This window comes from Bison bison, unplaced genomic scaffold (genome assembly GCF_000754665.1).
Source record: "Bison bison bison isolate TAMUID 2011002044 unplaced genomic scaffold, Bison_UMD1.0 scf7180017864057, whole genome shotgun sequence".
NCBI lineage: Eukaryota > Metazoa > Chordata > Mammalia > Artiodactyla > Bovidae > Bison > Bison bison.
This window is the reverse complement of record NW_011494629.1, coordinates 1,196,386-1,224,045: the sequence shown is the minus strand read 5'-3', so window position 1 is coordinate 1,224,045 and position 27,660 is coordinate 1,196,386. Positions and strand designations below refer to the sequence as shown.

General features: G+C 44.6%; 1 protein-coding gene across 1 annotated transcript in view; it reads left to right on the top strand.

The window, feature by feature from the left end:
• Nucleotides 1-27,660, top strand: part of ROR2 (receptor tyrosine kinase-like orphan receptor 2) — a 238,680-nt gene that overhangs the window by 162,714 nt on the left and 48,306 nt on the right. Inside the window, exon 2 of the mRNA XM_010835957.1 lies at nucleotides 19,947-20,024. The gene's annotated coding sequence lies outside the window, so the exon portion shown is untranslated. The remainder of the gene's footprint in view (nucleotides 1-19,946; nucleotides 20,025-27,660) is intronic.

Below are 27,660 nucleotides of genomic sequence, written 5' to 3'. Positions count from 1 at the left end.
TGTATTAGTTTTGCCAAATTTCAAAATGAATCCGCCACAGGTATACATGTGTTCCCCATCCCGAACCCTCCTCCCTCCTCCCTCCCCATACCATCCCTCTGGGCCGTCCCAGTGCACCAGCCCCAAGCATCCAGCAGGCTTCAGGGATTTTGGACCAATCACAGCAGGCTTGGAGTTAAGCCTTCTTTTTCGAGTTCATCTTTTTCTAACCCTCCTGCATCTCACAGGGGGCCTCTCCTCTGACAGTTTTCAGGTTGGCCTATTTTCCCCTCCAATGCCTTCCCCAGCAGATAAGGCCTCTTCTCCCTGTGTGAGGTAGCAGTGTGGCTTGGGAGAGCATTGTTTCTGTCCTCAACAAGGAGAATGAATCCACTCCAGGAGAGTTGCTGTCATTTTCCCTCATGAAAACTGCCTTCTAGACTTTCTCAGGGTCTCTCCTATTTCACTTCCCCTTTTAGCACAAGGCTTTGGGGACAGTCAGGTCCAAAAGGAGCTTGGAAAGAAGATAACCTGAAAGCTTTTCAGGCCACACCCAGCCCCCTGCCCTGCGAATCTTACCTGTGGGTTGGTTTCTGTGTTCAAATCATCCTCAGTGTCTTCAGGGAACATACACTGGGGGGCAGGGCTGCGTGGGGACCGCAAGACTCCCTGACCTCCTCTATGGGATGTGTCTGTGCTCAGTACACTTGTCATAGATTCCAGGGCCCAGTTTATCTAAAGTCTTCCATGCTTCACGTTCTTTATGCATGAAAGCAATGGTGGGAGGGGCGGTGAGGCAGGTGGGGTTAAATTATGCAGTTTTCTGTGTGAGAGTCACCTGTGCTGCTGGTGTGCAGAGTTCCAGGAGCCACTTCATTGGATGCCTTTGCCTGACATCTCCATTTTTGCCAGTCTTTACCCTCCAGGAGGGAGAGTTTCCAGGCCTTACTCCCATTGACTTTTACGTGGTGTTAGATTTGGCATCTGTTTTGGTGCATATTTTAAATGCGGCTGTGGCCCATTATGAGCTCCTTGCTGTTGGCAAGCCAGTGCACATAGAAGAATGGCTTGTTTGCATAAATAATGAGTCTCTTTGGAAATATAGCTGTGAACTTTACTGTGGCCTAGTAACTAAACGTAAAACCAGCTGGGAAAGGTTTGCCGGTTTGAGGGTGTATGTTGGAGTCGGTGTGTCCACACTGTGACCCCTGGCCCTTGACCTCCTTCCACATCTCCTTCATGGTCCAGCCTTTGTTTCATTCTCACTGATCTTCCTTCTGTTTCATGTTGCATTTTTATTACAGTGAGGAGACACAGGAAGGTGAGACTGTGAAGTTTCTCCTGCCCTTGTGGAAGGGCATGTGTTTCCTCCAATAGTTCAAAGATCTAGGTAACTCAATTCTGTCTCCCTCCAGCCAGCAACACTCTCCCCACCTTTCTTTGTAAATCTAGCGGGGGTGCCAAGAGGGGGATGGCCTGTGGGTGCTGAACAACACACTGACGATGGCAGTGTCTGCAATGATGTCACTCTGAGAAGCCAAACTGTTATGAGAAGCAAATAGAAGCATGCTAGTGTCACTGAGGAGAGTGAGGCCCAAGATTTGTCCTGCCCATTCCTTCCCTTCTCAGTTGCCACCTCTTTCTCCTGACGGATCCCAAGTCAGGAACACCTGGGGCTGGGTACTGGTGCTATGTACTGGATGCTGGTGTTGGGTCCTGGTGCTAAGTACTGGGTGCTGGGTGTTGGTGCTGAGTACTGATGCTGAGTGCTAGTGCTGGGTACTGATATTGGGTGTTGGTGCTAGGTACTGGTGCCTGTGTGGGCCCTAGTGGTCATGGGGCCATTCCACATAGGAAGGGGCTATGACCTTGGCCTAGAAGGCATTCACAATGGCCTAAAGGCCTTGCTGGCATCAGGAGCATCTCCCAACTGAGTTGGAAGAGGAGGAAGAATTAGAAAAGGGGGGACAGTTGGAAAAAAGAATAAACATTTATTAACCTCTGTGTAAGGTGTGCAAAGAGAAGAATGGCATGGATCTCGTCAAATCGGCACCCCATGAAGTGAAGCTTCTTTACTGCCATCCTGTATTTGGGGTGATGGAGATGCCCGTGGGCCATTTCTCTTGCCCCCAGTACAAAGTTCATAAGTAGCAGAGGCAGGATTTGCATGGGCGTCTGACTGTAAGGTCAGGCTTTTCTGAATCAGCACCACCTTTTGAGGGCTCAGTTTCTATACTGGAATTGGGACAAGGATGAACATGGCTGAATGAGGTTTTATCTAAATTTTACCTCAACTCGCAGGCTTGCTGACCTGAAACTGAGAACCTGCAGGAAAGGTAGGTAGTCTAGAGTCAAGCAGAGTTTCTCAACATCACACAGTTGGTGTTTGTTGTTGTTGTTGTTCAGTCACTCAGACCTGTCCGAGTGTTTGAGACCCCGTGGACTGCAGCACACCAGGCTTCCCTGTCCTTTACCCTCTCCTGGAGCTTGCTCAAACTAATGTCCATTGAGTTGATGATGCTGTCCAACCATCTCGTCCTCTGTCATCCCCTTCTCCTCCCGGTTGGTATTTGGGGCTTAATAATTCTTCATCGTGAGGGTCGCTTTATGCATTGAAGATGTTCAACAGAACCCTGGTCTTGATCCCCTAGATGCCAAGAGTGCCCCCCACCTGGAGTCTGACAGGCTAAAACGACTCCACTTGTTGCCAGATGTCCCCTGGGGGGGTGGGGGATTCTTTTTATCCATTGAGAACCATTAAAGTAAAGGAAAGGGCTTCCCAGGTGGCACTAGTGGCAAAGAATCCACCAGTGCCTGAGGTACAAGAGATACAGGTTCGATCCCTGAGTTGGGAAGATCCCCTAAAGGAAATAGCAACCCACTCCAGTGTTCTTGCCTGGGAATCCCATGGACAAAGGAGCCTGGCCAGCTATAGTCCATGTGGTCACAAACAGTTGGACATGACTGAGCAACTGAGCAGAGGAGAAAGAGAGTAAAGGAAAGATACCCTTTGGAAGGGTGGAAAGGGAATTGGGATAAGAAACAGAAAAGGGGTTCATTATAACTTCTATTAACTTTCACATATCAGAACCAAACAAAAAGGAAAAATACAAAATTAATGTGAGAGAAGGGAAAGGAGAGGAAGGATGGGAAGGATGTGTGTGTATGTGTGTGTGCATGTGAGAAAGAGAGAGAGTGGAATTAACCTTTTAACTTGGTTATTGTGTTTGAAAACTTCTTCATAAGCAGATTTCCCACAAAAAAGGTGTTTTGTTCATGTGTACCTGTGGATAAGCAGGGAGGGGATTTTATTTCCTTTGGGTGGTCATCTGTCATTCCTGCATCCCAAAGTCCACCTTTGATACTTTATAGGCAGAAATAGGATTTCCTCTGAGTTATTCTTGAGGAAAGTAGAACACAGGACTAGAAGATTTGATTGGAGGCATATTGTGCTACCATTTTCCTGGACAAGGAATGAGAGCCAGGCACATCAACCCCTGTCCATGTGCTCGGGGATGTGTCAGCCCACATTGTTCTCTTCATCAGGTCACATTTTCCTTCGAATCCAATGGTTTAAGGTTACTGAGAGTGTAAAAAAGGTGAGGATGGAGCCACAGGGATCCCCTGAGCCCCAGAGTCACGTGTGTGTGTCTGTTTCCTTGGTGTCCTATGTGTGTGCTTTCAAATGTGTTTTTGTGATAATTGACAGAGAGAGAGGTTCCCGGGTGTTGTTTGGTTGTTAAAGCAAAAGTGCTTTAAAATAGCAAACTGAGGGCACACCTGCAGCCTCAAGAGACAGAAAAGGCAAGTCACCCCCACGGTAATTACCCATGACAGTATTCCATGATTGATTAGTTTAGGGCTTCTGGCTGTGAAAATAAAAAAGCCTCAAAGGAAAGCCTGAAACAACCATGATTTATGAGTTTAAGAGTCTCAATTAGGTAAAACAAAGTATTGAAAAATGTCCCTTTTTATAGGGGCAGGGGAAGTAAGTAGTGTCTGGTGATATGATTGTAACTTAATTCTTTCAGTAAATTTTTTTCTTTAGAAGAGAAGCTTAGAAAAGACAAGGACTTTAATTTACTGAAAAGAATCACAGTTGGCAATTATGTGCATTTTTTATAACTGCTCACAATGGTTTATATTGCTTTCATCTGTTCAATATTAATACTACAGTACTGTGAAATACAAATGTTGATGTTGCAGAATCCTTGCTTTGTCATTGAAGACATCAGACATCATACAATTGTATCTACTGCAGTGGAAGATATTCAGGAAATAGAATATAAAGACTCTTATCTTCAAATTGTTTCAAATGCATGGGAGAGGGGCATGCAGGGAAATTCTAAACACAGCTTCATCTCTTTCTGTGCAGTAGGTATTTTGTTATATACATTGTTGAACTGTTAACATTCTTTAAAAAGAAAAGAATTTCCAAGGTGAATTATTTTGTTTTACTCTAAAAAAAAAAAAAAAAATCAAGGAACCCCAGGTGGCTCAATGGTAAAGACCACTCCTACCAATGCAGGAGACATGAGTTCAATCCATGGGTCAGGAAGATCCCCTGGAGGAGGAAATGGTAACCCACTCCAATATCCTTGCCTGGAAAATCCCATGGACAGAGGAGCCTGGTGGGCTACAAATCCATGGGGTGGCAAAGAGTTGGACATGACTGAGTGACTGAGCATTCACACACAAAAATTTAGGTTTTATTTTTTTCGAACAGGAAAAAGCTGAATGTTCTAAAACAATTGAGACACAGGTTTACTTTGTCCCCCACTAAAAGTGATCTGTTTCTTATGTAGCTTTAGCAGTTCTAAATAGCCCAAGTTGTGTGTGATCAGGAGTGGCTGTGTATAGTCCTAATCTTGCTTTGCTCTTGAAAAAGTTGGCTTAAAGCTCAACATTCTGAAAAATAAGATCATGGCATCTGGTCCCGTCACTTCATGGCAAATATATGGGGAAACAGTGGAAACAATGGCTGACTTTATTTTTCTGGGCTCCAAAATCACTGCAGATGGTGATCGCAGCCATGAAATTAAAAGATGCTTACTCCTTGGAAGGAAAGTTGTGACCATGTGTACCTGTGGATAAGCAGGGAGGGGATTTTATTTTCTTTGGGTGGTTATCTGTCATTCCTGCATCCCAAAGTCCACCTTTGATACTTTATAGGCAGAAATAGGATTTCCTCTGAGTTATGCTTGAGGAAAGTAGAACATAGGACTAGAAGATGTGATTGGAGACATATTATGCTACCATTTTCCTGGACAAGGAATGAGAGCCAGGCATATCAACCCACGACCAACCTAGACAGCATATTAAAAATCAGAGACATTACTTTGCCAACAAAGGTCCATCTAGTCAAGGCTATGGTTTTTCCAGTGGTCATGTATGGATGTGAGAGTTGGACTGTGAAGAAAGCTGAGCGCTGAAGAATTGATGCTTTTGAACCCTGGTGTTGGAGAAGACTTTTGAGAGTCCCTTGGACTATAAGGAGATCCAACCAGTCCATTCTAAAGGAGATCAGTCCTGGGTGTTCATTGGAAGGACTGATGCTGAAGCTGAAACTCCAGTACTTTGGCCACTTCATGCAGAGTTGACTCACTGGAAAAGACTCTGATGCTGGGAGGGATTGGGGGCAGGAGGAGAAGGGGACGACAGAGGATGAGATGGTTGGATGGCAACACCGACTCGATGGACGTGGGTTTGGGTAGACTCTGGGAGTTGGTGATGGACAGGGAGGCCTGGCATGCTGTGGTTCATGGGGTCGCAAAGAGCCGGACATGACTGAGCGACTGAACTAAACTGAACTGAATTCAAAAGTAAATACTTTGCTCCAGCATTAGTCTTCTTGCCTCTCTTCTTTGAACTATTATTTCATACAAATTACATCTTTATGTGTTTTAAGTCCATTGACATAGTTTTATGATTATAGCTTTATGCAGTAATCTTTTAAAACAAATAGAAGAAAAGAGTTATAAATAAAAAATATGTTTATATTGTCTTGCACAGTATCTGTGTAGTTACCTGTCTGGTACTGTTTTATTTCCTTGTATAAATTAGAATTCCTTCCAATGTTGTTTTATTTCATTTCCATGACTCCCTTTACTATTTCTTGTAGAGCAATCTGCTCATAACAGATTTTTTCTTTTGTTGTTATTTACTTGGAAGTGACCTAAATTCTTCATTTTTGAAGAAGAGTTTAGCTAGACATAGAATTCTTGGCTGATGGTGTTTTTTCCCCTGACATTTTAAGTATGTCATCACACTGGATTTCTGATGAGAAATCAGCTGTTAATCTTCTTGAGAATTCCATGTACATGATCAGACACTTCTCTTGCTGTTTTCAATATTCTTTGTTTTTCAACAGTTTGGTTATCATATGTCTAATTGTGGATATTGTAGACATACCTACATTTCCTTGAGTTTTTTAAGTGTACTTTTAATCAAATTTGATAGGTTTTTGGTTATTATTTCTTGGTATTTTTTCTTTCTTTTCTCCTTCTGGACTCCCATTATGTATGTGTTGGTACTTTTGATAGTGTCCCACAAGTCTCTTAGCCACTGTGATTTTTCTTCATTTGCTTTATCTTCTTCTCAGACTGTTTAGTCTCTCTCCTAATAAACTGTCTTCCAGTTCACTGATTTTTTTCTTCTATCCACTCAAATCTGTTGTTGAGCCCACCTGGTGAATTTCAGTTATTGTATTTTAAACTGTAGAGTTAATTTTTGAGTCTTTTAATTCCCGTGATTTTATTGATATTCTCTGTTTGCTGAGATAAAGTTGTTGTAATTTCTGTTACTTCTTTAGTTATTCTTTTCTTTACTTCTTTGAATATATTTATAGTTGTATTAACCCCTCAGGGACCCCATTTTCTGTTGGGTGTTTTTCTTTGTTTCCTATGTATGTGGCATATTTCCCTATTTCCTCACATGTCTTTTTAGTTCTTTGTTTTAAATTTGTCATTTTAGATAATATTTCAACAGCTCTGTTAGCAAATTCCTTAAATCTATCAAAGTTTTTTTGTTGTTGCTGTCATTTTGTTTTGGTTTCATTTTGGATGTTTTTAGTGTTTTTTATTTTATTGCTGTTGTTGCTAAGTCGATTCAGTCATGTCTGACTCTGTGCAACCCCATAGACAGCAGCCCACCAGTCTCCCCCATCCCTGGGATTCTCCAGGCAAGGACACTGGAGTGGGTTGCCATTTCCTTCTCCAATGCATGACAGTGAAAAGTGAGAGTGAAGTCGCTCAGTCATGTCTGACTCTTAGCGACCCCATGGACTGCAGCCCACCAGGCTCCTCCGTCCATGGGTTTTTCCAGGCAAGAGTACTGGAGTGGGGTGCCATTGCCTTCTCTGATACTATTCGTTTATTTAGTGGTTTTCCTTTGCTAATTCTGAGGTTTCTATATTTCCTTTGATGTATAAACACTGAATTATCTATCATCTTTAAGTTACTTTTAAAACCATTTTATTGAGGTATGTATGATTGGCATTCAAAAAGCTGTGCATATTTAATGTATATGACTTGATAAATTTGAAGATAAGTATATGCCCTTGAAACCATAACCACAATCTGTGCCATAAACATGTCTATCTTCTCCACAGGCTTCCTCTCTTTCTCTTTATATATTGTTGTTATTATTCTTGTGGTTATAATTATTGTTATTTTGTGTGTGTGGTAAGAACACTTAACATAAGGTCTCCTACATCTTTAAGGCCTGATTCCTAGGGATGACATCCAAGTAAGTATATTTGTGTGATCAACCACTCATTGATCATGAGATTTTCTTGCACCTTTTGCCAAGGGGATCCTGTGAGAAGGCATGCCATCTAACATCAGCCTTAGCTGTCACTTCTTGATTGCATCAGCGACAAGAGACTGGTGTCATCTCCATTCCCAGGTCTTTCTTGGGCATGTGCATAGCCTTCCATATGCGCATGACCTTTTCAATCCTGGAAATACATTGGCACGTTTAAAGTTCCCTGAGGTCCTCTACTTCTGGATTTCCATTTAAATTCTGGGCTGGGCTAAAGTTTACTGCAGTTGTAGTCACAGCATTAGGCAGCTGAGGGGTTGCCAGCAGTTTGTTGTTGTTTGGGTAATGCCCCAGGGATAGCACCACCTGCCACCCTCCCCACGTCCCCAGCCCAGCCCAGCTCTGAGTCAAACCTAGAGATTTCCCAGGGTGCTGCAAGCCTAGACCAATTAGTGCCTCTAGGATGGCACTTTTAACAGAGCTTCAGAAGCTTCAGTTCTGCCGGTCACCTGCAGGGCTGCTGGGAGGGAAGGAAGATGGTCACACCCACATTAAGCCAGCACAACCCTGCTGTCTTGGCAAGGGTCTGCCATTTCTCTTGAACAGATGATTTTTCAGCTTGTTCCGTGACTCTGGTGCATTATTTGAGTTCTTAAATGGTTGGTTTTAGTCATTTTGCCTATATTTTTGTTGTTTGAGAGGGAAAGTGAGTTCATCAATATCCTCACACCACCATTCTGAAAATTTATTCTCTAGTGTGTCCCCCATGAGTCTGGCCTCTTCACTTAGCTGGATGTATGTGAGATGCACCCATTGTGAGGTGTGTATCAGCAGTTGATCCTTTCTATGGTTGAGTAGCACCTGGTATGGTTTTAAAATTGTAAAAGATTCTTTTCAATTCATTGGAGTGTAAAGATGTATGCTGCTGCTGCTGCTAAGTTGCTTCAGTCATGTCCGACTCTGTGCGACCCCATAGACGGCAGCCCACCAGGCTCCCCCGTCCCTGGGATTCTCCAGGCAAGAAGACTGGAGGGGGTTGCCATTTCCTTCTCCAATGCATGAAAGTGAAAAGTGAAAGTGAAGTTGTTTAGTCGTGTCCGACTCTTCGAGATGCCATGGACTGCAGCCCACCAGGCTCCTCCGTCCTTGAGATTTTCCAGGCAAGAGTACTGGAATGGGTTGCCATTGCCTTCTCTGTAAAGATGTATATGCACATTCGAAAGAGTGTGTCATCAGCGAGATTATGGAATATGGGCCTGGTGGCGCTCCTTGGGGCATTGCCAGCAAATCTCAGGTTTGGGGTCCACTGAACAGGGCAGTGTTCATTAGCGGTTTGGAGGACAAGATCTTACAGCCTGTCCCGGGGGAGCAGAGTTACAGCACCGTTGTCTGCCTCTGGGAAAAGGAGCTGACAGGATGCAGGAAGAGGCTCTGGTGCAGTGCGCACTGCCCATACCTGGAGCAGCTATGAGCTCCATTCTTCAAAATGTGAGGTAAAACTCAGGAGTCTCCTCACACGTGAGCATGATGGTCCCAGGACACTGCAGTGTTTCTTTACTTCTCACATGGTCATAAAGAGCCTCGTGCAGGCCAGAGTTCCAAATCATGGACACCAGACGGTCTCCCAGAGGCTCCCAGCATGGAGGCCACCCTCTTCTGATATGAGACATACATGGACAGCTTTCAATAAGAGCTTCCAAGGGAGGTCTTGTTTATGAGCAAACCCTGGAACAGAGGAAGTAATCAGGGAGTTAGAGAGAGGCCCAGGGAAGAGTTTTCCAGGCAGAGGGAAAAATAAATACAAACCTCAGAGGGAGAAGGGGCTGAGACTGTTGCCGAGAGAGTGAAGGGGAAAGGAGTTGAGGTGAGGTCAGGAGTGTGTGTGTGTGTGTGTGTGTATGCATGCACACACATGCCCTTGTGGAGTGACTGGAGAAGGGGCTCTGGCTGCTCCTCTGGGGGAGGTGAAGGTGCTGGAGTTGTTGAGCATGGAAGTATGCATTCATTCATTCATCACATGAGCAACCACTGGGTGTACTCCAGGGGCTGGGGAGAGAGCAGTGAGCAGACAGGCAGAACCTCCTGCTCTCAGGATGAGGAAATGGAATCAAACCATTGAACTGATCATCATCTCTTGGAAATGCTAAGGGGGAAAGAAAAATGGGAAGCAGGGTAAGTAGCAGGATTGTGTGCATAAATGTGAAGGGAAGTGTTTGGCATGTTGAATAGGGTGCCCTTTCTTCCTGACCATCAACCCCAATGTAACCAGTCTTCTCACCTCCATCATTACAGATGCCTCTCTGCCCGTTTATGAATGTGGAATAAGTGGGATCTCACAATGCAAGATATTTTGAATATGTATATTCTACTCACCCTTTTGCCTTGCTATCACAGGCCATAGTGTTTGATGCTCTGTTTACAGGTCAAGTGTTTCTGCTGCATAGACAGCAGTGGAAGGGGAGAATGGACCCACGGAGGTCTGGGGGAGGGCAGTCTGTGATCCAGCAGGATCAGAGCTGCTGGGACTGTGTGTGACCAGGGAGGGTGAGAGCATCACATTCTGATGCATTTTGAAGACAGAGCATAAATAGTGTTTCTTGATGGATTGCATGTAGGGTAAGAGAGGGAAAGGAGTCAGAGATAACCAGGATGTGTGGCCTTAGCCCATGAAAGGGTGGAGCCAGAGTTTAGGCAGGCTGGTGACTGCAGGGGAGTCATACCAGGTGACTTCTGGTGAGTCTGTGGAGGAAAGCTGCATTTGTGTTTTGACAAGCTAAGCATGATGTGTCTATTAGATGTATAAGTGGAGATGCAAGCAAGCCATCCCGTTTCTGAGCCTGGGTTTCCATGAAGAGGTCCAGCCAGGAAAGGTGCACTGAGAAGTTGTGGGCATTTGGCTGTCATTTGAAGTCAGGTCACTAACAGGACAGGTACAGAAAGGGGGTAAGCTTTCGCAGACCCAGCTCAGGGGCACTCCAGCATTTACAGGGCCAGAGACAAGGAGACACTTGCAAGAGGGACTGAGGCAGGAGGGGATCCAAACATGGAAGGTCAAGTGAAGGGAGTTGTGAGAATGCTGTGCATCATGCAAAGTGGGCAGCCCTGTGTAAAAGCTGAGCAGCGTCCTTACCAAAAATGGTCAGACGACTGCTCTACATCCTACCACGGCATTCCCTCTGGGCCTGCCATGCCGCTCTTTGGGAAGAGTGATGGTGGTATAAATATTATGAGAAAGAAGGAATGCCAGCCTGAGAGGGAGGGATCTGGTAAGATGCCACAGCTGCTGCTGGAAACTTTGGGGAGATGAAGCTCAGAGGACAGCAGTGTCTTCAGCTGACGTCTGTTTGAGGGCAGCCACAGGGAGACACCTTCAAAATGAAAGAGTTGGGGTGCTAGTCATTAGCAGGTTGTTGGCAGGTCCCTCCAGCATGTGGGTAAGCCCACACCCAGCCCCTCTGTACTTAGTCCAGGTCCCCTGTTTATTCTTTCTTGTTGAGGCTTTCTCTGCTCCATGCAATTGCAAAAATGACTTTCAAGTCATCTTTAATTATAAAGATATTATTAATTATTGAAGATAAAAAGCACTGCCCGTTATGAATTGAATTGTGTCCCCCTCAAAATAGATATAATGAAATCCTAACTCCCAGTATTTCAAAATGTGACCTTATTTGGAAATAGTTCTTTATGGAGGTATTCAATTTCAAATGAGGTCACTAGAGTGGGCCCGCACCCACTGTGACTGGGGTATGCACACAGAGGGAAGACCATGTGAAGACACAGGGAGAAGTTGGCCGTCTACAAGCCAGAGAGAGAGGCTGTAGGAGAAACAACCCTGCCAACACTTTGCTCTTGGACTTCTGGACTCCAGAACGGTTGTCTGAGCCACCCAAGCTGTGACACTTTGTTGGGGCAGCCCTAACAAACTCATATATGGGCTACCTTTACAAAAATTCACTGCTGCCATCTTTGATTATAACAGATGTGCATCCTTGTTTGTTTCTATGAACTCAAAGTGTTCACTGCCAACAAAACCTCTGCTTTCAATTATGCCAACTGGTTGACTTGCTCTGGGGATGAGAACAGCCTCTGGCCACGTAGGTATTGAAGGTATTGAAGTGTTAGTTGGTTGTGCTTGCTTGTGCTTAGTGTCCACCTATTTGCAACCCCATGGGCTGTAGCCCACCAGCCTCCTCTGTCCATGGAATCCTCCAGGCAAGAATACAGGACTGAGTTGCCTTCCTGATCCCAGGAAGATCCTGGGATCAAACCTAAGCCTCCTGCATTACAGGCAGATTCTTTACCATCTGAGCCACCAGGGAAGCCCCTCTGGACACATCCTGAACACAAATTCCTGGCTGAAAGAGGGTGCTACAAACCTTTGGAACCGTTTCCCTGTGGGTCTCATTCACTGCACCATGAGATTTCTCCAGACAACCGTGGGTTCCAAGGCTGCTAGACCTGCAGCACAGGAGTTTAACTCTCCTGAAGCAAACAAAGTAACCTCCAGCATTATCATGGGATAATACAAAGTCTCTTTTTCTATAAATTTTTTTTAAATCTTTTCCCTCCTACCTTTAATTAAACACCGTCTAGAGGTTCAAGATGAAAAAAAAAAAATTCCTGTGTGCATGGGAATAACTGATACTCCAAACAGTCTTCTGTAAAACCAAATGGAAACAATGAGCTTGGAGTACTTACCCGGCATTTCTGTTGGCTCCCTTTGTGCAAGTTTTGCTGCAGTAACAAGCAGGAATATCACTGGATTAGGGGCTTGTGTCGTAGTGAAGGGTGTTGGGGTCTCACCCTCCCAATCACATATGTTGTGGGTGGAGGCTCCTGGCTTCCCAGCCCCATGCCACCATGGCCAGGGGTTGCAGGTGTTGGGAAAGAGAGAAGATCAATGAAAGGACCCAATTCAGCCTCCTGAGCAGCTTCATCCCTACTTTAACCAGCTATTCACTTGGGCCTTGACAGTGGGACCTTTGTTGAGGGTTCTGGGGGGCTGTCTGTGACAGAGGTAGAAAAAGCATTATGACAGCAATATTGGAGGGAATTGGGTCTGTGCCTGGATCATTTGGGAGGGGTTGATATTTTTGCTGTAGAAGTAGAATCACAGCAAAGGTTAAATTGGTGAGAGGCACTGCTTACTCCATTTTCAGGCTGTTGGATTTAACTTTGTATTTCCACAGCAGAGTTAGGTCTGCCCTTTAAGGAATGTAGACACAGAGGCTAATATTTACTCAATTTGCAGTTCAAAATAATGAAATGAAAAATTGCAAACTGTTAAGACGATTGCCGATTATGTACTGGCAGCTCACCTTGAATGCTGTGTGGTTTTCTAGCTGGCCGTTGAGACACACGGTATAACATTTTATTGAGTACATTCCCAGAAACATTATCGAGTCTCTTTACTGTGGACATACTTTCTCTGGCCCAGTTCCCAGGCTAATGGACTCACCTTTTAGGATTTTATACTCTGCTCCTTTCCAGTTATTAGTTCTTTTTCCTTAACTGTTGCATTTCCAGCGTCACGCATGTTTTTGATTTGACGTGTTGCTGAGCTAAGTGATTGTTCTGGAACACACGATGAACATTTCCAGTTGCCAGTGGATATACTGACTTCTCACACAGCACAACTCATCATAAAATGCATGCTTGCCCTTCCGGAGGCACCCGGCATGCCACACCATCTCCCTTCCAGGCTGTGGTCCTTTGCCCGTGTGCCCTTGACTGCTTGCTGTTCGTTCTCATATTCTGGAAATTATACCCTCATTTAGGATGACCAAATCCAAAAATGCCAAGCTTTGGTGAATGAAATACCCTCTCTAATTAAAAGGAGACTGCTTTGAAGTTGTCCACATAGGCCAGAGACTGCATCTAATTAAATCACAAGGAGTGTACTGATTCAGATGAACAGGTTAGAGATTAATGAATGAATAATCTGAATAACAAAACATTTTTTTAAAGAGAAACACAAATCAAAAGCACAGTAGCACATGGACTCAAATCTAAGAGTGTGAGTTGAATGTCATTAGTAAATTCTCTCTTAATCGTGTCTCTGCTCTTAATGAGGTAGCCATGGTACAATACCAGAAAGGAGCCTGGAAATCAGGACAGACCCACTTGTACTTTGTGGATCTGAATTTCTTTTATGTTACTGATGCCTTAAATCAAGATGTCATTTCAGTGGACCCTGTTGAGAGGTCTGCAGAAGATCCTGTTTGTCTGGGGCACAGTTTCTGGTTACTCAGAATTTGTACATGTTTGGGGCTGGGTGTGCATATCCAGCTGTCGAAGGGCTGTGGGAAACCTTGACTTCTTAACAAGCCCAGCGACATCAACAATGCATCCTTTCATATGGTCCTTCTGAGGAAACCAGTTGGTTCAGCCCTGAATATATAGGACATTAATAAGTGCTGCTAAGAACACACGCCAAGTACTAGGTTAGGAGCTGATATCACCATGCCATGACAATTTACATACAGTTTAGCTCAAAACCCTACATACTCAAAAGTGATTTAGTTGCTGAACATTCCCTGGCATGCTACTGAATCTTTGAACAACCTGTATCAGATCCTGTGAATCTGTGTTGTATTTTGTTCACATGGTTAGTGCTTATGCCTGTCTTGCACCATTAAGGCCACTTGGAAATAGGATCTTTCTTACAGCTCTTCTTTTAAAAAAATGTTTTTAATGATTTTATTTATTTATTTAATTTGTTTTATTTTTGCTGTGTCTTTATTGCTGCTCAGGCTTTTTTGTAGTTGCAGTGAGTGGGGCTACCCTCTAGTTGCAGAATGTAGGCTTCTCATTGTGGTGGCCTCTCTTGTTCCACAGGACGTTCTCTAGGGCATGCAGGCTTCAGTAGTCGTGGCTCCCGGGCTCTAGAGCACAGGCTCGGTAGTTGTGGCACACGGGCTTAGTTGCTCCTCGGCATGTGGGATCTTCCTGGATCAGGGATTGAACTCGTGTCTCCTGCATTGGCAGGTGGATCCTTTACTACTGAGCCACCAGGGAAGAGCCCCCCTTACAGCTTTTCTTTACTTGTGAGCCTTGGTTAAGAGCTTGACCAATGTGATGGGATGTGTAATTGTTCCTCAAAAAACTTTTTACTGTGTGAAGGTAGGTCAAGAGTTTACATATTCCTCACACTCTGTCCCCTCTTAATATTAAATCTTAGTGTGGTACATTTGTCACAGCAGATGTGCCAAGATCAACACATCGTTGTTGTTGTCATTTAGTCACTAAGTCGTGTCTGACTGTTTTGTGACAGCGCGGACTTAGCCTGCCAGGCTCCTCTGTCCATACATTATTCTTTACTAAAATCCATAATATTAGTCTTTCTTTGAACTTTACCTGGAATCCTTTTTCTATTCTAGGATCCCACCCTGGTTACCACATTGTAATTAGTCTTTGCTCTAAGCTTCAAAGTGTAGTTTAAAAAAAACATTTTATTTATTTATGAATTTGTATTTTTTAGGCTGTGCTCTGTGGCATGTGGGATCTTAGTTCTCCAACCAGGGACTGAATCCGTGCTCCCTGTATTGGGAGCACAGAGTCGTAACCACTGGACCACCAAGGAAGTCCCTAAAGTATAATTTTGACCTGGATCAAACTATACACTTAATGTATCATTGCAAGGCAATGAGTCACAGTTAATTTTTTTCATATTAAATACTCTCCTTTCTTCAAACATCAAAAAACCAATAAGGAGGTAATAAATCACCACTACCTGATTGATGAGATCAAAGATTTGAGTTTTCCAGTAGCTTTACATTGTTTTGCTGGTTTTTTTTTTTTTTAGATGAAGTTCACTCATGTCCAATGGAAAAAGTTAGAGCATCCACATTCTTAATGGACATGTGTGGCCTTAGTAGTGTGGCTTTTAGTATTTACCAGAATGAAGGACCTGTAATTTGCCTTGAGGAGTAACCTCATTTCAGAAAACAATAATTAAGTCCTGAGGAATTAGGGCAGCTGAGTCCTCCCAGAACTTTTGCTCTCTTTAGGCCTTCCCCATCTTCAGTTAGCCAGTTGGGGGAAAGCATACCAGCACCCGGTAAATCCAAGGGGGACTTTGTATAAAGAAGCTCTCAGGACAGCCATGTGGAAGGCATGACTTGACTCACCACCTTGGACCAGTCGCTGCCTGAACTGGACTGGCAGTGATTGCCAAGGTGGGTCATGGGATGAAGAAGGAGAATAGAAGTCCTTTGTCCAGTCTTGGTGACCTGGAGAAGAACGTGCTAGCTGGGGAGAAGCAGTGGCCCCTAAACGCGAGGTGGAGAAATGCTTCCTTTGTCCTTGTCATGAGCTGTGTCTTTCTGCAGCAGGAATGTGAACGTGTGCTGGCTTCTTCTCAGTGAGACTCTCAGCTCCTAAACCATCACATCTGTGGACCAGTAGTCCTGGTTCTCTGGCTTTTCATTAGTTCTCTGTCTTTTATCCATTAGTCATTGCTGTGTCTCCATGCATCCTCCACATCCTGTCTACTTAGGCAGCCAAAACTTTCCCGCAGGGTCTGGGCAGTGGTCTGATGTGCTGATGTAGCATTTAAAGGCCTTTGCTAATCACCTAGTGCAATGTGCTTCTCTCCAGCATTTTTTTTTCCTTTTCTTTTTGGGCATGAGATTTAAAAAATCTAATGAAATTAATGTTTGTTCAAAGAGCCACATATGATATCATTCCATTTATATGAAGTGGCCCCAGTACATAAATCCATGAAGACAAAAAAACAAGTTAGTGGTTACAGGGTCTGGGAGAGGTGAGATTGGTGGGGGAGACTGCTAATGGAAATAAGCTTTCTTTTGGAGGTAATAAAATATTGCAGAATTACATAGTGGAGATTGTTGAACAACCCAATATTAAAAACCACTCAATTGGCAGACTTTAAAATGCTAAAATTTGTGATATATGAATTATTTCAATTAAAGACTTGGTGCTTGTTCATTGTACAGATGTTGAAAAAGAAAATAAAAGAGGACTTTTAAATTACTATATAATTTCATGTAACTAATAGTGGGTGACAGTTTTTATTGTTTCTGTTTTTGTGTTTGTCTCACTTTTTTTCCTTTGGTTGTTCTTGACCCTTGTTGGGCCAGGAAAATTCCTCTTGGAATCTGCTGAGACACTAGACCCTGTTCTCACTTGTTGGAGGTGAAGCATCTCGAATAAGGATAGCCATTCTACAGTGTAGGAGAATGATGATTTTTTGTATATATATAAAACTAGGTCTACTTCGGACTGTAAATGGTGCCCTTATGTCTCAGTTAGGAAGCAACAACAGGGCCTAGTTTTCCTGGAACTTAAGGCCTCAATTCCAAGGACCGCAATGACTGGATATTGTGAATTTATTCACACATTTGACTTGCAGAGGAAATGTGCTAGAGCTCAGGCTCTGCACACTTTCACATCTAAGTCCCAAAGACTGGGGTCCCTGGTATTAGCCTTGAAAATTAGTGAATTTTACCTGTTTTTCCAAATATGTAGATGATACTCTTTTGCTTAAATATCCAAACTAAATTTTACCTAGAGTAAATCTTAAGGCTGAAAGAAACTAAAAATCAATTCCCAGGGAAGGTACTGATCAGTGCAACATATTCAGGGAGAATCTCAGCATTTCTAATTTCAAAAGGGACTTTGCATGTCTCTGTGTGTGTGTGTGGGTGGTGGTGGTGGGGGGGATGACATCTGCTCATGAGTCAACAGAAGCGTTTGTATCACCTCCGGCTCTTCTCCCATGAAGAGTGTGCATGTCCACACCCCCAGCTCAGATGAACACGAAAATACTTATGCTTCCAAATTGAAAGCTGCCTTGGAAGAGCTGGGGCTCTTTGGCACAGAGGAATTGGGCTAATGTGCTTATTTTTCTACAGAGTATGTATTTATTTGACTGTTTCACACCATTTGTCAATTTCTAAGCAGTTAATAATTTTTATTCCTCTTTCAGATGTGTGTATATAGTACAAGTGTGTTTGATTTCCTGTGGTCTCTCTACATTTAAACAGTGCTGAGTGATGGTATGTGTAACATGCCAATTTAAAATTTCAAACCCAAACTGAACCACATTGATTGGCCTGTACGGCTTATGCTTGTCTCTGTCCTGCAGCCCCGAATTCTGTCTGGGTTTCAGTCTTCACTAGAGATGCAGCAGCTGATATCCTCTAGCTGTTTACAGTCCCTTGAGGAGAATTAAAATATATGCAACTATTGATTCAGGGGATGATGTGATTGCCATAGGAGAGGTGTATGGTTCAGGGGATAGTTTTAGAGAATAAAGTTGTTACTTCTGAAAGGTTGATCAAGGATGTTTTATGAAAGATGGTGTGAATGTGTGACTTCTGACACATGGGTAAGTTTGGACTAGCAGTGACAGAAAGAAGGAATCTTCCGTAACTGAATGAAAAGCCATGAGCCCGTTTCAGAAATAATCTCCCCTCTTGGTTGCTTGGAATTGGGCCTGAATTCTAAGGGCGTTGCAAGCTGATGTTGTTACCTCGCAAGTCCTGGGATTTAGGAACAAGTGGGCAGAGAAGATCAACTGAGACACATGGGTACCCGTGAGTGTAAACTGGCCAGTGTTTGTTGAGCTAAATAATTTAAAGCATCTTGTGTACCTGACTTCTGTCTGAAAATCACTTCTACTCCGCTTTTAGGTCTCCAGATTTTTGAGTAAGGCCTCATCTTAAGGGTTGGCAGAGGGGGTTCCTGAAGTGTCTCGGTGTTTTGTTATGCATGCTCCCTCTCATTTAAGGGAGGCATGCATAAATGCTCGCTCTCATTTAAGGGAGACAAGTTGGGTGGCCCAATATTGAATTATAAACTACCTTTTTTATAATAATTTTTTTTAATTTTTGTGGTAAATACACAAAATTTATCATCTTAACCATTATTAAATGCACAATTCAGTGGCATCAAGTACATTCACCTTGTTGTACAAGCATCACCAATATCCATCTTTAGAACTTTCTCATCTTACCAAAATGAAACTCTGTCCATATCAAACACTTAACTGCCCATTCTGCCTCCTCCAGCAACCTGTCACCCACTATTCTACGTTCTGTCTATGAATTTGACTACTCTAGTAGTTCACAGTATTTGTTTTTCTGTGTCTATCTCACTCAGAATAACCCACCCATGTTGCAGAATGTATCGGGGTTTTCTTCCTTCTAAGCTGCATCATTTGCCATCACATGTGTGTCCCACTCTTTGATACTGTCAAGCCAGATTCATCCAGATGTGTTGGCAGAGTCACCCTGACAACATATGGCTTCACCATTTCTACCCCCATCCCCCACCTCCAACCAGTGGGACCCCAGTCAAGGCCAAGGTATGGGGTGGAAGTCTTCAAAGCAAACTGCACTGGGATATTAAGAAAGGACTATATGAGGCCCAGAACGGTTTCTAGGTCATCAGTCACACCTACCCATCCCTCCTGGCATCTCAGGACAGGGGACCCATGACTTTGTGCTGTACTCTCACTTGAGTAGACCAGCTCTGCTCTTGCCCTTGGTGTTTATGACTCTGGGGTGACTGCTTCTGCTGACACTGTCTCTGAGGGAGTGAGGTTACTATTGCCATAAAGATGAGAAACTTCTGTCTTTATGCTTATTGGGTAGATCAGTTCTTGGCTGTTGGCTGCTAATGAGTCTGGGGGCTGGGGTGGGCAAGAGGGAATGAGCTGCTGAAGAAACTCTCCAAATCTGAATTTATTCAGAATTATAACAGGCCTATATCTGAAGGACCACCTGCTGACTCTGGCTCCAGAAGTGTTTAATTTTGCCAGCTGGTGTTTTAATCTTTCTTTTTCCCAAAATGAAACTTGGGCCACATGTTTGCTTCCTTCATACCTGCTGTAAAGCATTTGCATTTTGCCTGGGATTGCCGAATGATTGCAAAATTGCAGGAATCACTTTTGCTTTGGGGCCAAATCTGATGCTACAAAAGCCCTGTGAATGTTACCGAAACACCTTATCCCTCTGCTGCTGCTGCTGCTAAGTTGCTTCAGTCGTGTCTGACTCTGTGCAACCCCATAGACGGCAGCCCACCAGGCTCCACCGCCCCTGGGATTCTCCAGGCAAGAGCACTCTAGGTGTACTATAAACATTGGGCAGTTTTGCTAAAACACTATTGTCTTTGCATGAAAAGCAGAATAAAGGCCCTGAAGAGAAATCTCATTAATGTGTGTGCTGTGCTCTTTTGCCCAGGGCAAGCGGAAGTTCCTGACTCAAGTGACCCTTTGGGACAACTGGATGGACATGACAGCCCTGTTCCAACTCTGAAAGGTAAACCGTGAAGTGTTCTTTGAATGCAAGCATTTGAATGTGTTTTCAGAGTACCATGCAGAGTGACTCACTGTGCCACTCTACTCAAGGCTTGGCCTGCTGAAATGGATGGTCAGGGTCTCCCATGGCCCAGTGCTGCCCCATGGGTGGGTGTAAAGCTGAATTCCACCTCTGTACTCCAACACTGAATCATATCTCAGAGACAGGGTTTGGGGTGAAGTAGATAAGAATAACTTTATTGCTTTGCCAGGCAAAGGGGGCCACAGCAGGCTAATGTCCTCAAGACTACATGTCCCAACCTGGAGTGGGAAGTGAGAAGTTCTATAGGAATTTCTGGTTCAAAGAACTTCATGGTTCAAAAAGGGAGTGATCAGCTTGTGGACATTCTTCTGATTGATTGGTGGTGAGGTAAGTAGGAGTCAGCACCGTCAATCTTCTGGTTCCAACTGATCTAAGATCTGTAGGATTGTGAGCAGCATTCTGTTAACTTCTCCTACCTGGTAGGGATTTCAATATCTGCATAACAGCTCAGAGATATTATTATGTGTACCACTTGAGGAGGAACAATGACCCTACTCCAAAGTTGCACTATTGTTGTGTTGTTTTGTTTTTTTGACAGCTCCTCCTTTGTCTCTGCATCTCCTCCCTTCCCTGATTAGCAACTGTTTGAACCTGCCCATTGGAACTCAGGCAAAGTTATGAAGGCTGCTCTTGTTTTTTAGTCGCTAAGTCCTGTCCACCTGTTTTGTGACCCCATGGACTGTAGCCACCATGCTCCTCTGTACATGAGATTTCCCAGGCAAGAATACTGGATTGGGTTGCTATTTCTTTCTCCAGGGGATCTTCCCAACCCAGGGATCGAACCTGTGTTTCCTGCATTGGCAGGCAGATTCTTTACCGCTGAGCCACAAGGGAAGCCCCATCATGAAGGCTAAATGAAACCTGTTTCCTGTAATCAAGAAATGGGGGCATACATAAAGGCTTTTGTGCCCAGGAGTTCCACAGGGTCCTGCTTGGTATCAGGTGCAGTGGCATGCCTCCTGAAGCAGTTTTGAAAGCTGGGTGGAGCTTGTCAGAAGCTGGTGGGTGGGTGGGAGATGAGAGGGCAGGAGTAGACAGATGGCCACTGAAGGGAAGAAGGAGATTGAAGGGAAGAAGGAGATTGAAGGGCCCTAGGACCCGGACTCCTGGCTTGGCCATGAGGTCTCCTGCTGACAAGGTCTTCTCGGGCTATTCTCCAGATGTAATTGTCCAGACTAGGGAGTGCCTCAGGTGGGCAAGTGGCCCTCCTCCACAGGTCACCAGAGAGCAGGTTATTTGTCTTCTTGCTCCAGTCTTTCCCAGAGGTCAGTGCCAAGATCACTGCTCACTTGGCACACTTTGTAGGCATCTTAGATTTGAAAATCAGTAGACACCATTTCTTGTAATGCAGCCCAGTCACTTGACGATGTGGTGCTTTGCTCCCTTCATCCCCTGTCACCATATTGCCTCAGTCAGCCCAGGCTGCCACAACAGAACACCACAGGCTGGGCAGCTTAATCGGTAGACGTTTACTCCTCACGGCCCTGAAGACTGGAAGTCTGAAATCAAGGCGCTAGCATTGCTGGGGTCCTAGTGGCATGCTGGGTTTGTAGACAGTGTGGTTTTGCTGTGTCTTCACAGGGAGAGAGAGAGTGGGCTCTGGTCTCTTCTTGTCTTATAAAGACTCGAATCCCATTATAGGGATCCCACCCTCATGACCTCATCTAACCCTAATTACTTCCCAAAGGTCTCACCTTCAAATGAGGCACCACTACCACACAAGTGCTTAAGGCTTCAACATGTAAAATTTGCGGGCACGCAGTTCAGTGTATAATAATTAACTGTTAAAACAGCTACTTTATTTCTGTTTAGCTTCTTTTTGTAAGCATTATTCAGAGCCCAGACATCCAGAAATTTCTCAGCCCCCTGCATGTTGAGGGTCCCTGTGTCCCCTCAGGAATGTGTTCACCTCCACGTGCCCAAGGCTGGGTCTCCTGGAGACTGAGTAGAAATGACTCAAGTCCACCAGTCTCAGCTGAGTGGAATAGATGTCCCTCTGTGTCCTGAAAGAACCTCTTGGGATCACACAAGGAACTTCCACATTCTGGCCTCAGAATAGTTGTTTAAATTCACAGAAATAGAGTCGTAGATGTGGAAAGCAAATGTTTGGTTACCAGGAAGGAAGGGGGCAGGAGGGATAAATTGGGAGAATGGGATTGATATATACACACTACTATATGTAAAATAGATAACTAATAAGGACCCACTGTATAGCACGGGGAATTCCACTCAATATTCTGTAATGACCTATGTGAGGAAAGAATCTAAAAAAGAATGGATACATATAGATGTATAACTGATTCACTTTGCTGTCAAGCAGAAACTAACATAACATCGTAAGTCAACTACGGTCCAAGAAAAATTATAAAGCAAATGAATAAACAGGGTGTGTGGATCAACTTGCTGTTGGTGGTGCCTTGTGTGTGGAGGCTCCTTGATAATAATTTTCCCCTTTCGTATCTTATGCAGTAAATATATAGGTTAGTTTCCTCACATTGACCCCCTCGCAGTCCTACTGTGGTCACTGTGACCTTGCACAGAGTCAGGATGTTTGGAGGAGAGGGCCCTTTTTGGCTAGGTAGGGATGTATCTCCATGGCGACCAAGATCTGGGCTCTGGAAATTTGTGTACCATGCTGGGCCTTAGGATAGATTTCTTAGGAAGAAAGGTAGTTTTTGGTGGTTAGATTCTGAAGTCATTTTTCACAAGTGTGATTGAGCTCACAATCTAGTATTATAGAGACTCAGATCCATCACAGGGGTCCTGCCCTCACGGCTCTTGCCCAAAAAGGGACTTGCCCCACTCTTGCTTTATTCTCCCCTGGCCTCCTCCTCACACCCTCAATGATGGAAGGAACTGGCTTGGCAATGCCAGACTTATTAATCCACACACTTTTTTTTTGTTTAAAGAGCTTCAGGGAGCATTACTCCTTGGCCACATTTGGCTTAAATCATATATAAAAAGTAATAATAGTTGAATGGACTGTATGAGCTATTTCTTTAATCCAGTTACCGTTTATGATGCCCATGCATCTGTAAAACTGCAGGCAGGTGAAAATGGCTAGCAGGCAGTCTGTCACTGAGCGAAACAGAATCTAAGAATTAGTTACAAGCTTAAAAAGCATTTGAGTTCAGATGTACTGGGCCAGGATTGAGCACTTAACATATAATTGGTGGTTGGTATTCAGAGAGGGAGATCCCAGAGCCGATATAGAAGGAAAAACAATACAAAAGGCGTGATTTGCAGCTGAAACGTTTGCCTGAAATTTCTGTATGCCAAAGTACTGTCATCGTTAGGACTGAAGCTGGCCTTAGGACTCTGGTAATAGTATTTAACAGGAGTTTTATATTCTTTACCATATTAGATACACTATTTATTATTATTGTACTTACAAAAGTGTTCATTTGGCCTAGAAACCATTTGCTCTTTTGTTCCAAGGCTGTATTTTAAATGCATATGTAACTGGTTTTGTAAAATCAGTACTTTGGAATGTGTGTGGGCAGAGGATCATTTCTGAGAGCCTGAGCTGGTGGTGCTCCTCTTGTTCGTCTTGCGTCCTCCAAAAATAGACCCGCTTGCTTGTGTCTCCTGCCTAGGAGAAGGGTGCTCATCATCCTGGCTGAAACCAGAAGGGGAATTCCTGACTCTCTGCACTTGAAGCTGTGTTGCAATTAGAGGTGATCTCAAGGGCGTTCTAAATCACAGGGCAGGAGTTGATGCCTTACTCACCAGGCTGCCCCCTGCTATTTGTGACATGTTATGTTGTGGTGCTGAACTGAAACTTCCTGGGACAGAGAAAACAAAGCCATCAGCAGAGTTCACCCTGTTGGCATGGAGACCATGCCTGATATCTGTTTCTTGGGTGCCTGATCCACCTAGGATGCAGGGATTGATTAGCATATGTGTTGGGTGCATTTCTGGTTTATTCTGAGACTCTTGGTGCATGTGTGAGTGTGTGTGAGCATGTGTGTGATTGTTTCCTGGAGTTTATGGAGAGTGAGGGTCTCCAAGGCTGATGGGTAAACTTGAAAACAGCACTCTACTTGCAGTAGCTTAGGTCTGTGGCTGGGAACTTCAGGCCAAGCTCAAGCTGTGAGTCTGGGCCCCTGCACCTCCCCTCTGAGTGGCCCCCGGCTGTTCATGGAAATCTGGGGCTCCCCTAGACGGTAAGTAGAGAGTGTCCAATGTTGCACCACTTCCTTGGACAAATTTAATGTGAGTTTCTGGGCTCTGAGCCCTGGCCACTCTCCAGGTGAAGGCTGATCATTGAGCTCCCTTGATCCTCCTGCAGCCAGAATTTTCTGAGCCCATTGGGCTGCCCAGGATCTGAACAAACTGAACATTGTTGGGAGAAAGCCCAAACGTACAGATGAGAGATTTCAAAGTGAACAAGTCCTATGCAGAGTGGATTGGGTAGCATAGGACCTCATATACACATATGAGAGCCCTCTCTGTGGGAGGGCAGGGATGCAGCCTGCTTCTCAGAGTGGTGAGGCCAGTGTGGGCCTCCAAGCCTTCGTCTCTGCTTCTCCTTCTCCTTCTCAGTGTACCCTCTCACTGTTTCAGGATAACTGCTGCGACCTGCCCCTCAGCTGGGATGGAATCATGGTAACCGGTGGCCAGTGCCTGGCTGGACTGTCCATTGTTGTCCCTACTGAAGGTGACAGACAGGCAGTCGCCCTTTCTCAGACCACTGGGTTTGAACACCAAACTGCACTGGCCTTGTTCTTGTGTGCTTGTCTAACGTGTGTCCCAGGTGTGTGCATCTGTGTGTGCGTTTCTGTCTGTATGAACCCCCCAGAACCCCGCCACTGAGAAGTCAGCAGCTTGTGTGTACTCCCAGTTGCCTGTGTTTTTGTGTGTGCTTCTCTCTCTGAGTCTGCCTGTGTCATCTGGTTTTCTGGGTCTAGCTCTGTCTTCTTGTGCCCGACCATCTGTGTGTGTGTGTGTGTGTGTGTGTGTGTGTGTGCATCTGTGTCCCTGTCCCTTTAAGAGGATGTGCTACGTGTGTTGTTCAGCCGCTCAGTGTGTCTGACTCTTTGCGACCCCATGGACTATAGCAACCCAGTGTGACCCTGTTTGTCCAAAGGCCTCCCTCCTTCTCTCTCTTACTTTTCTTCTTCAAACCCACTATAGTCGTTTCCAAGGACTGTCATTACAAAGTACCACAAACTGAGTTCCATAAACAACAGAAATTTGTCCTCGTGGTTGTGGAGGCCAGAAGTCCAAAGTCAAGGTTTTGGCAGGGTTCGTGCCTTTGGGAGGCTCTGTGGGAGAAGCCATCCACATCTCTCTGAGCTTCTGTTTTGCTGGCAGTCCATGCAGTTTCTGGGCGTGGGGCCACATCATTCCAGTATCTGCCTGTTTTCATGTGATCTTTTCTGTGTCTGTATTCAAATCTCCCCCTCTAAAGAATACTAGACATTTGATTAAGGCCCATCCCTATGTCCTCATCTTAATTTGATTATTTCTGCAATGACTCGATTTCCAAGTAAGGTCACATTCACAGTTTGCCACTATCTCACTGGAGGAACACAGTTCACCCCACAATACCCTCTTCTCCTCCAAAGACTCTTACATACTTTTCTCCATTTCTCAGGTCCTTTAAATTTCATTTCCCCATTTTTCTCATTGTCTCTGATTCTCATTCTTTCTAGTCTTACACCCTCCTCTGACCCTGGTAAGCTCCTCCTCCCACCCTTTCTGCAACTGGTTCCATGTAGACCACTAGACAACTCAATGGGAGCGTCTAAGTGGGAGTGGCCCCTGCCACTGCCCCTGACTGATTTATTGGCCTATAAATACTTCCTTCTGGGAAAAGCAGCTTTATATCCTCCATGCAGCTCTCAGGGTCCCCTCGTCACCTGCCCTTCCAGGCAGGTTGTTTTATTTCCCACCAGTCAAAGCCCTGTGACCTTGTAACCCTGGTACACATGGCTTTCCTTATCTCCTCCCCAGGCCAGCCAGTGTGACCTGGTAAACAGGCAGATCCTCAGACACTTTAGTCATTTAACCACATTGGTGGCTACGTGGATGGTCAGTTGGGGTAAAAAAATCATTCATCACTGATCTGACTGTGAGGTCAGGAGTGGTGTCCTCTGGAAATGAGTTCTCCTGTTACCTCTGCCTTTAGTGTGTTTTCATGCTTGGATTGAGCTCACTGTGCAGAGTTTAGGGGTGAGTAGAGAGCTGACCTGGGCACCAGGGAGATGGAATTCATTAGCATCAGTTGTTGAAGTGACCTGCTGTGAGGAAGGGGAAACCCTTTTGGATAATCAAAAGGGAAGACTTCTCCTCTTTTAATGCTGAGGAGGACTGGCCAGATCCAACTTAGCTGGATTCTCAGTCACAGGTGCTAGCTCCTCCCAGCCTGTTCAGTGGCAGCTGGAGAGGTTTGGAGCAGCTCTTGAGGAAGCCCTTGTGAACTAGAGGAGGGCTTAGCAATAGCCAGGACAAATACCATATTTCACACATAAAGGAAATGAAACCGAGAGATGAAGTGGCTGGCTGGGAGTTAACCACCAAGAGAAAAAGTAGTATTATGCTTAGTCTTCTGAGAACTTTCATTCTGTTTTCATTTTGGCCTCCAGTGAATGAATGATGGTTGTAACGGTGGACCAAATTTATTTGGCCACCCTCCCACTTACATTACATACGAGTGCTCAATAAGATATTCATCGAAGATGTAAATGATTAGATGAACTTGCAAGAGAGTTGGAGAAACGCCCAGGAGCCAGGATTAGGAAGGAAACAGAACTGTGACAGTTCTGGGCTGCTGAGGAAGGAACCGCTGAGGTGTTCCATTCTGTTTGCAGCCTTAGGGAATGGCCCAGTTTTCATGGGAAAAGGTTTATGTGAGATAAAGAGTTGGATTCTGCAGATGTCATGCTATTTATGACGTGAGCTCTCCAACAGTGAGAGGCAGTGTCACCATGTGGCCGTGGGCAGATGTGGATGCATCCATGGACTCTGGAGTAGAGAGGTACCAATAAGACAAGGACACCTTAGCAAAAGCTGGTACGGGCAAAAGACAACTGCAGACACATCAAATCCTTTCATGCTTTGATGCTGAAAGAGCTTACACTAGAGCAAATATGCAGAAGTAGAAAATCCTGATTTTGAGATTACATGAAATAACTAAATATGCTAAAGTTACTGATTTCACTGGAATTGGATGGATTACATTTCCTTCAAACAGGAAAAGTAAGGGGTTGAGACAAAAATCAAGTTTGGTTTTAGGAAATGAAGGAATTTACATTCCTTATATCTTAATATGGGCTTCCTTGGTGGCTCAGATGATAAAGAATCTGCTGTAATGTGGGAGACCCAGGTTCAATCCCTGGGTTGGGAAGATCCCCTGGAGAAAGGAATGGCTACCCACTCCAGTATTCTTGCCTGGAGAATTCCATGGACAGTGGAGGAGATTTTCATTTATTAGCCCAGGAAGGTGAGGAGAGGGCTTGCCTCAAGCCTGGCTCCAGATGGGACAAACAGGAGGCTTTCCCATGAGAAATCAGACTTGGACCTGCACCTCAGGAAACTAAATTTACATTAC